This window comes from Triticum dicoccoides, chromosome 2B, assembly GCF_002162155.2.
Source record: "Triticum dicoccoides isolate Atlit2015 ecotype Zavitan chromosome 2B, WEW_v2.0, whole genome shotgun sequence".
Lineage (NCBI taxonomy): Eukaryota > Viridiplantae > Streptophyta > Magnoliopsida > Poales > Poaceae > Triticum > Triticum dicoccoides.
In genome coordinates, this window is record NC_041383.1 from 498,500,506 (window position 1) to 498,511,264 (window position 10,759).

Consider the following 10,759-nt stretch of genomic DNA (forward strand, 5'->3'; position numbering starts at 1 on the left):
GGTTAGAAACATCGAGGGTGATGATGTTGCGCTGGCTGCCAGGGTCCGGTAAGAAGATCTAGAACCGTCGAGTATGGTGTTTGTGGAGCGGCTCCGGTAGGGTGGACTAAGGTGTGGGCGAAGCGGATCTGTGGCCGTGGACGAGGGCGTAGGTGAAGCTGCTCCGGTGGTTGGGTTAAGGATGGTGTCGACGACGCGGATCTGCGGTCGTGGACGAGGCGTCAGAAGCTGCTCCGGTGGTTGGGTTAAGGATGGTGTCGACGATGCAGATCTGCGGCCGTGGACGGGGCGTCAGAAGCTGCTCCGGTGGTTGGGTTAAGGGTGGTGTCGACGATGCGGATCGGGCGTCAGAAGCTGCTCCGGTAGGTTGGACGAGGGTGCGAGGAAGCGGATCTGAGGCTGTGGACTTGTGAGTTGGCAAAGTGGCCCCGGTAGGGTTGAGAATGGTATAGGCGAAGCTACTCCGGTAGGGTTGACGATGGTGTCGGCGAAGCAGCTCTGGTAGGGTTGAGGAAGGTGTCGGTGAAGCGGCTCTGGTAGGGTTGAGGAAGGTGTCGGCGAAGAGGATCAGAGGCCGTCAACGGGGGCATTGGTGGGACGGCTTTGGGGGGTGTGGACGAAGTGTCTCCGGTGGGGAGTATGAATGAGCCGCTGCAGATGCACAACGGTTGACGAGAGTACCGGCGAAGCAGATCCGGCGCCGTGGACAAGGCCGACACTGAATGCGCTGTGGTACAGTGGTGGATGAGCAGTCTACTTGTTTCTAGGGGAGGTGGGAGGGGTAGATGCGGCCGTAGAAGCAGATCCGGCGAGGTGGACGCCGCTGGCAGTGAATGGGCTATGGTACGCCAGTGGATGAGCAGTCTAGGGTTTCGAGAGGGGAGGGGAGAAAGGGCAATGAAGTACGGACGACGTGATATAAGATGCTCTGGTGCTGTGGAGTTAGTCGTTTTTGCGGGAGGGGGAGAGGAAATGGGGTGCCGTGTAGTCGGGGGAACCGGAAGTTACCAAAGCAGCCCCGACCTATCATGTAGATGAGGGCGGTATTGTAACTATTGGTCTCCGTGCACCAAGGACAAAAGGGGGATTTTGCATGCTAAAGACTAAGTGGCGGAAATTTTAGAAGGAGGCGGGAGATTTTGCCGCCCGCGGGATCGTTCATATCCAGTTTCAACTAATTTTGGACCGCGCTAGCGGGAAGGTCATGCTAGACTGTGTACACGGGGCACGCGTCAGCAGTTAATAACTAGTGTGAAGTCCACCCCAGAAAAAAAGACAATAACTAGGGATGATGCGCCAATAACTTGGACGTTCACACGGGCGCGACCAATCGTACGGGTGTAGTGGCGCGTTCTCAAAAAAGGGATCAAACGCTCAGCCTTTGTATTTCTCGTGTAAATAGATAATTTAGTGCCATTGGTTATTTACTTTAAACATAATGCATTGACATGTTAGTGTAGAGGTGCACAAAAAGAAATGGATATTGTAGTTAGCTACTTAAAAGTGTTACCTCATATGATTACATAGCCTCCATTTCATAAATTGCGTACCCGTTGAATTCATATATGAATATTACATATATTACTTCAAAATAGAAACTTAAATCATCCAAGACTAATGAATTTGAATGCAAGAGTAACAATGGTGCATGTGCATGATAGCTACATTGGTTGTTTGAAGAAACATCACTGTAACTTTGGCATGCACAACTGAAAAGGTTTATTTAAATAGGAAAAAATGTGATATGTGAGTGTCCAATCTTTACAGCGTTGAATCGATATTGTACCTTTGGCCACGATACGAAGTAGATATTGACTTATGTTCAAGCGATGGACGTCCACGATCGCTAGATAGTGATACGTGAATGAATTGTGCAATCTCTATCACACGCATACATATCTCATTTCCCTGTGGGCATCGGAATCACACACGCGCACTTCGTGTATTTCTCTCCCTCCGTCAGGGTTAAATTTGTCTTTCTACCCCGTCCTACAAGTCTCTCACACAGAAACACACACGCTCTCTATGTCTAACACGCCCACCCCTTTAGTTCCGCCCACCCGCAGCCACTAATGTCTCAAAGTATAATAATGTCTATCACACATATGCTATCTACCTATCCCTTAATATAGCTAGATATGTGTCACACAAACTCCTTCTCCCTACTAGCAAATAAGATGCCCATGTGTTGCACAGAACATCAAGATGCATTTGTATGAGAAGTTTGTCTTGTGGGAGAAAAGGATGAACGAGGGAATGCCTTATTTGCAAATGCGGAGAGGGGTGTGGGTATGTTTTTGCAAAATTGCCTTATTTTCCTTCCTATCCGTCGGATATAAATCAGATGGCCTATATTGCAGGATGGCAGGAACACCATCATCACCAACTCTGTTTTTATAAGAGTAGAGATATGTGAGTGTCACTGCCCCCCCCCACCCACACACCCACACACCCACACTTCCCAACACCAAAGGAGTAGAGTGACACCTCGATCTTGATACTAATCTATCGACTGGCTTCTCTCTCAAACATACACACACACACTACCCAGCAACGAAGGAGTAGGGTGACACCTCGATCTTGATACTAATCTATCGACTGGATTCTCTCTCAAACATACACACACACACACTACTCGGCACCGAAGGAGTAGGGTGGCACATCGATCTTGATAATAATCTATCTACTCCTCTTTCAAACACACACAAACACACTCGCTAGTTGTGCCTCTGTGCCTACCGCGCACACTCTCGATACGTCTTTCTCCCCCCCCCCCAACAATGACAGCAGAAGGGTGACAACTCGATCTGATCATAATCTGTCAATTGGTTTCTCTCTCAAACATTGTGTCTTGGTGCCTCGCTCGGTAGCCCCCTCGATATGTAGACTTCTCGCGCGCGCACAGGTGTAGTGATGATGACGCTGAACCCAGTGTGCCTTGTTTTTACCGGCCTCATGTGATAGTTTTCACCATGTTTTCTGTTAATTAACAAGGCAACCTTTTCTTTGTTACTACTAGTGAATCTGAAATCATTCGGGGCAGACATAAAATATATCACTTCAACCCAATTATCGCAGCAACTATTTTAAAAGAAATTAGCTAGCTGCCCGTGCGTTGCTTGGAACATCAAGATGCATTTGTATGAGTAGTTTATCTTGTGAGAGAAAAGGCTGAACGCGGGAAGGCCTTATTTGTGAACATGGAGAGACGTGTGCGTATATTTTTGCAAAATTGCCATAGTTTCTTTACTATCCGTTAGATATAAATCCGACGGCCTATATTGCAGGATGACACGCACACCATCATCACCAACTCTTTTTTCTACTCCCTCCGTCCGAAAATAATTGTCATCAAAATGGATAAAAATAGATGTATCTAAAACTAAAATACGTCTAGATACATTTCCTTTTATACATTTTGATGATAAGTATTTCCGGATGGAGGGAGTATTTGTCTTTTTAGAGATTTCAACAAGTGACTATGACAAAACCTTACCAACATACTCAAAAAAGTAGTCCATAATTTTGATGTTACCCTCTTTTCTTGGCGGTGCAGTGCCATCTGGATACCTCATAAATAAATCAAGGACAAATCTGACCCCTTCCTGAAAAGACATACGTAGCAAAATGAGTGAATCTACACTCTAAAATATGTCTACATACACATCCGTATGTGGTAGTCCATTTGAAATCTGAAAAAGACAAATATTTAGGAATGAATGGAGTATATATAAGAGTAGACATGGAGATATATCTCTAGCATGGTCTACAACAAAAATGTGCTGGGCTGGTTAGCGCGGATGCTCGCAACGTGATGACATGAGTTCGAATTCTGTCTTTTAACTTTAGATATTTTTATTATATATTACTCTACTTATTTAATATATACTTCTTTCGCTACTATACTGACAGTGGAACCCACAAAGTAATTAGAATATTAAGGATGGACTTGTTTCTTTTTAACTTTCTCTACGAAGTTGTAGCCACCCTGCAAGTCACGTGTACACTGTACATGCAATTAACTTTTTATAGAGGGACAATCATACAGGCAATTAACTCAAATGGATTGGATGTCACTCTATTATTTCCAGCATAAAGAGCATCTCCAACAGCAGCCGGCAAATTTCCTCCTGCTTCCTTCCGCGGAGGACAACATCAAACGCCAGCGGCATACATTTTTACAACTCTAACCAACCAGATGAAATTCGTGCAAACATGGACTGATTTCATATAAGCATGAAGGATTTCGTATAAAAAAGCCGGATCTTCATATAAACATGATGGATTTCATTACATTTACATGAACTAAGAGGTGCCAATCCGGCTCTCTTGTATAACTAAAACTCCCCCCGTCCGGAAATACTTGTCCTAGAGATGGATATATCTAGACTTATTTTAGTTCTAAATGGCCGCCCGCGGATCCCTTTGTCTTCCTCATGTTCGTCAAACACTTGCGGGGTCGAGGAAGGTCATCGGAAGAGACGAAGCAGCAAAGAAACCACCTGAATCCGCGGTCGTCGCCTCGGCGGTGGCCTTCATGGGTCCCAAGTGGCAGCGGCCTCCTGTGTTCTACTTCTCCTCGATCATGGCGGTGGACACGGAGAAGCTAGCCCCCGACTCATCGCTCTCCACGCCCCTGGCTTCTGTCTCTGCCTGCATGGCCCTGCCGCAGGCACGGGAGGCCTCGTTTAAACTGAGGGCGGACGGTAGGAGCTTGGCCGGCGTCTGGCCTCGTTTAAACTGAGGGCGGACGGAAGGAGCTCGGCCGGTGTTGCGTTTAATTCCGGCCCGCTCATGAACCGACGTGTGGCCAGAGTAGGATTCTCGGTTTGCATGCGGGTTTAACGGAGGGATTTAATGGAGGCGTCGGGCGTGCAGCGGGCGGCGCAGTACTATTCGATTTGACAGCATTAATGAGCCGTAAAATCACAAAGGCCCTCGCCTCTCGTGAAACCGACCGAGCTAGACTGCCCCACCCTCTACCTTTTAAAAAATGTATATACTCCACTTTTGTACAGTAGTAGTATCGATGGATTGCGCCATGGAGCAAAACTTGAAATTAAAAAAAGGTGGTACATATAGAGAGCCCTCGTGAACTATGTGTCATGTACATGGCAATAAATAAAGTACTACATGATACTAAGGCTGGTCGTAATGGGAGTATCATAGGTAGTATCATGCATGCCAACTAAGCAATTTTGATGAGGTGTCATTGAATTAAATGAGGAAAGAGGAGCTTGAGTATCATATACTACTTTGTGTCATGCATGGCAATAAATGTAGTCCTATATGATACCAACATATGATGCCATGCATTATGGATGTAGTATCATACACTAGTATCATATGCATGATACTAGTATATGATACTCCCCATTATAACCAGCCTAATATATGATACATGGTGCAGGAGTACTAAGTATTATTAATACAATTTTGCTAGAACTCATCTAGATGCGATATAATTTGGTCTCATTCATCTTTTATAGCCATTGGATGTGATGATATAAGATGCGTCTGTGCTGACGTGGGTTGTATTTGTTCTTGTGCAACGAACTGACCACTGCATGTCATGTTTGATAGTCTCAAGTCATTAAAAGCATACAAGCCCCACATCTCTTCTTGGATGATTCCTCTATTTATGTCAAAAAATAAGAAACAACGTGAGAGTTAATGCACCACGCCTATGTGTTTACTAGTATTTGGTTTTTGTAAGATGACTTAATACTCACCTAGACGGAGGGAGTATTCGATTTGACAGCGGGCGGTGCAGTTCCCGATATGGCTTTAATGCAGACGAGGGAGGGACTAGCGGTTCCCGATATGTTGATCGGCCAATGCATCCTCCTTCAATTAATGCATGAGGGAAGTAATGGGAGGAGGTCCAGGAAAAGTGGCTGCACGATGTGAATGCAACGCAGTTTGCCCTCATTGCCCTCATATAAAGGCGCCCCTCCATTCCAATGCATCTACCACATCGTACGCACCTAAGCATTTGCCTAAGCACCTACACTAAGCGCAAAAGAGCTCGCTCTAGACCCATGGCGGCGATGCGCGTGAGCGGCCAGCGACTGCACCAGATTGTCCACGACGCCGGCCTGCGGCATGGCGCCGAGGATCGTCTCCAGACGGTGTTGGAGACCGGCTGGTGGATGGCCGCCCTCGACGCCAACTATGACTCTCAGTTGGACCAGATGATCGTTGCCACCAGCAACAAGTTCACCGTCCTCAAGTAGCTCGCGGACGACATCGCCGTACTCCTCCACCCCGCGCGCCCGGGCTCCTCATTGCCTGCCACCCTAATCGGCCTCCATGGCCGGAACCTCTTTCAAGCACTAGTGGCCCTGCGACTGCCCGCCGACGGCACGAAGAATGTCCACCTGGAGGTCATGCTCGCCGCGGGGCACCTCGCCCTTCAAGAATTCGTCGACCTACACATCCACGCGTACGAGCAAATCATGTACATAGGTATCTATAAGGCCAGTGACGACGCTACGACGTTGGCCTTCCTCAACCGGTTGGAAGCCTTGGGTGCCTTTGTTGAGAAGCACCTCGACCTCGCCACAAAAGCCGCCGCTCCTTAGCCGCCGGTCGGTGGCCCGGCGCACTAAGTTGAGGAGGAGGAGGTCGTACATTCGTGGATCCATCTTTCTTCTTGCCTTCTGTAACCACCACTGTGATCGCATCATCGTGGCCTTAATTCTTATTGTGCTGTTGCATTCTCGTTCCAGTCAATACCGACATGTGCGATCCCTTTGCTTAATTATATGCATCACAGTAACTAGTACTCCATCCGTCAATTTATAAGTTGTGCTTACCTTTTCCATCAACTTCGTGCAACGCGCGGGCATCTTGCTAGAAACACTGGAATATGTCTATATAATCCGTATGTGATAGTCCATTTGAAATCTCAAAAAGACAAATATTTAGGTACGGAGGGAGTAATATATTAGGAGTATATCAAAACAATAGTGATTTCTTCCAAGTTTGTGAACAAATACTACTATTCTACTACTTTGGATCCGTCGCAACGCATGGGCACATTGCTAGTAAAAGGAAAAGGCCTGCAGCGTTCGCGTCGCAACCCCACACGGACGGGAATCGGGAGTACAACACGGCCCGTACGGCACGACACATAGCTTAGGGAAGGCGTGTTGCCTGCCTAGCATTTTCACTTTCATGTGGGACCGTCGTTGAGCAAACCGACACCCCGCCCGCCGCTGGGTTGGAAAACAGAAACAAGGGGAAGATCTAGATGTAGCACGGAAGCCAAGAAATTTTGTGTCAGACGGGGCTCGTTGATAGAGTAGGAGCATTCCGTACTAGTACTACTCCTACTAGTACTACCAAGTTTGTACTCATAATACTATATTACTAGTACTACCACTATACAACTACTAGTAGATACGTGCACGGCACAACATCGTAGGAACAAAAAACGGGAAGATCTTGTTTTGGGTGATTTATCTTTTTTTCAATCAACATAGTATGAATAATATGATGTGGGGGGCACCCATGAAGCTTATGTGGCTTGGTTGCATGGCTACGGAAGGTTAGAGAAAAATAAATAGATAATGTGTTTAAAGTGCACTCCACTAAATAGATATACTTTGGATCCATTGCAATGGACCGGCACATCTATATCTATACCCCCTATTTAGTGTGTGAAAAACTTTGAAAGTTGGTCGTTGGATGAAGCCAATCCGACGGTACAAAGATGGCAAATCCGAGCACTACTGGCCGTTGGATATCATCCACCAGATTTTGCCACATGTATAATCTAGAAGAATCCATGGTTGAACTTAATTCATGACTAACTTTTCCACAACTAAGCTTAGGCAAAGTTATTAGTTCTTCAAAATGAGAGCCACAAGTTGGCAAGCCTAAGGGAATCTTGCCACATTTTTTATGTGTATGTCATTTGGGGCCTTAGTGTGGCTTGCCTAAGGTGTGGCTTGAACCAAACACTCACCTAAGTTAATCAAACTTGCCTAACCTTACATTCCACCAGATTTTGCCACATGTTAGAATCCCGAAAACTCCACATGTAGAAGCATAATGCACAAACCTCCAGAATCTCATGCGTGCAATGCACGTGTACCTTACTAGTACTAGTTGGTAGTAGTAAGAAACAAATTCCAGTTTTGGCACAAGCTTGTACTGCGGGAGCACCACAAGGCCTGCCGCAGGAGTTACATTTCCCTCTCGGGGCCCACGGGACCGAACTTCAGTGGCTTAGTGCCCGGCCTATGAGTCAATGACATGCGGACCTTAAATGCGGCTGGCCAACATGTCATTCTCATGGTGGTGGCATGGTTCGTGACTCACTCATTCGAGATGAACCAACCTGTGGTGGCGTGGCCGTGGCGAGGGTACCACAGCTGGGCGTCGGGCGTTATGAGGCATAGATGGCCACATGGGCGGGTACTACCTGTAGTACATAAGTACTCCAGCTGAGGATTGATGCCTGGGACAAAATGTGTCACAGCCGCTCGATGAAAATTCGATGGTGCGGGAGTACGGATCGGAGCACAACAGTGGAGCAGGCAAACCGCGTCCAATCGGGTGTGTCTGTGGTAGAAAGTTGATGGTCGCCGCAGTTCAGCTGGCCCGCATGTCATGCACACAAAGGCAGAGGAGCAGTGGGGCCGAGAGGGATGAGGGGCATGAACAATCCTACCATTCTGTCACTGACATGTGGGACCCATAAGCGTGGGTCCCACCTGTCAGCAAAGGAAAGGCAGGGCAAGGCAGTGCTAGCCACGTCAGAGGATCCATGTCCACGTGGGGGGACGTCGTGCCGTGGGTTGGAGCGGCGTCATGGGAATCGCATGTGGGTGTGGCAGTGGTAGAAACAAGAAACGTGATGGCCGCCGTGGTTCAACTTCCATGGACAAGCTGTCGTGTCTGCTGACACATGTATATCACAACTAGAGTGTTTATATTTGAAGCACGTGAACAAGTATTATTCTACTAGTTTGGATCAATTGCAACGCACGTGCCAGCACATTGGTAGTAGTAGTGTCCATCTCTATCTCTAGAGGCCTTCCCTCGTTCATCCTTTTCTCTCACAAGATAAACTACTCATACAAATGCATCTTGATGTTCCGTGGAACGCACGAGGATGTTTCCTTGGGGGTCTCTCCAGCACGGCGTGGCCGTAGTTGCAAGTTGACGCCCCTTGAGATGCCGACGTTGAGGGGCACTCGGATTTCCTCCGATGAGCAGGTAAGATGAGTTTGATCACGTAGTAAATGCTTTCTAAAGACTACTTCCGTGTCCATTTCCTAATTCTCCCCCTGCCCATTGTTTCACAGGCTAGGATCAGTGCGAGTGGAGATTGGCTTGCATATGTACGGTAGGGTACCAACATCAAGTTGCACAACATTTACAACGGTGACACCGTTCCCGTAGAACCTTTGTCCAAGATTGGGATCAGCTATGCAACGGGCCACCGCATGAATTGGTACGATGGAACCACGGTGAGATTGAATAAAAGATAGCACGAACCTTGCACATGGCTATCAAAGGCGGACCATGCTGTCTGCGGCCGATTTGTTGCCGTACGAGTAGGAAGATGCTATGCTCCTTTCTAACCACATCTCCACGGTGACAAACCAGGGGACTTATTTTGTATGGGACACATCCTACGATATACTCCCTCTCTCCCAGTTTATTTGTTTTGAATCTTTTCGTTTTATAAGTTTCAAATTCAAACTTAGAGCTCCCCATCACATGTTGAGATTACAATGTCCATTAAATCGTTGCGTGCATGTATAGTAAAGAAACAAATCTCGAGTTTGTCACTAGTTTGTGCTGCAGGAGCACCACAAGGCCTGGCGCAGGAGTTACATTTCCCTCTCAGGGCCGTCGGGACTGAGCTTCAGCGCCTTACTACACCTACCTTTGAGTCAATAACATGTGGACCCGATAGGTGACTGGTCCACATGTAATGCTCCCGAAGGCAGAGGGGCGGTGGGGCCAAGAGGGGTGAGCCACAGGTCGGGGGACATGTGGTTTCATGGGTTCGAGCGGCGTCATGGGAATCGCGGGTGGATGTGGTAGAAACTTGATGCTCACCGCATTTTAGGTGGCCCACATGTCATGCATACAAAGGTAGAGGGGTGGTGCGGCCGAGAGGGGTGAGGCGCACGTCGAGGGGCGTGGTGCCGTGGGTTGGAGAGGCGTCGTGGGAATCGCGAGATGAAACGTGACGGTCGCCGTAGTTGAACTTCCATGGACAAGATGTCATGTCTACGGACACATGCACTGCATACCGATCACTGGAAGGAGTAGCAGAGAAAGCTATATATGCGGATAAATAGTTCCTTATAGTCAAGCGGATCCACGCTACTACTCTGTTCCAAAGACATGCATAGCATCGAAATAGTCCATCTATATCAATATACACCGAGAGGGAATAATTTTTTTACAAGAGAGGAAATAGTTCATCCATCCATAATGCCCTCCTGCTGGTGCAGCGTTTTCTTCTTCTTCTTCTTCTTCTTCTTCTTCTTCTTCTTCTTCTTCTTCTTGTTCTCATTCTCTGTGGGAGACGGCGTCGCAACAAGCTCTTTGGACCTTGTAGCTATCTCGAAACTCACACGGGCATTGAGGGCAGCATATTTTATCCGCTCGTACGTCAAGGGATAATTCTCCCATCCAGACGACCTTAATGCCACCATATCATCACCCTTCTGAAGATTTGTACCGAGCACAAAATTTGCTACGTCAAATACGGATGGTGTCTGTTTAGCAC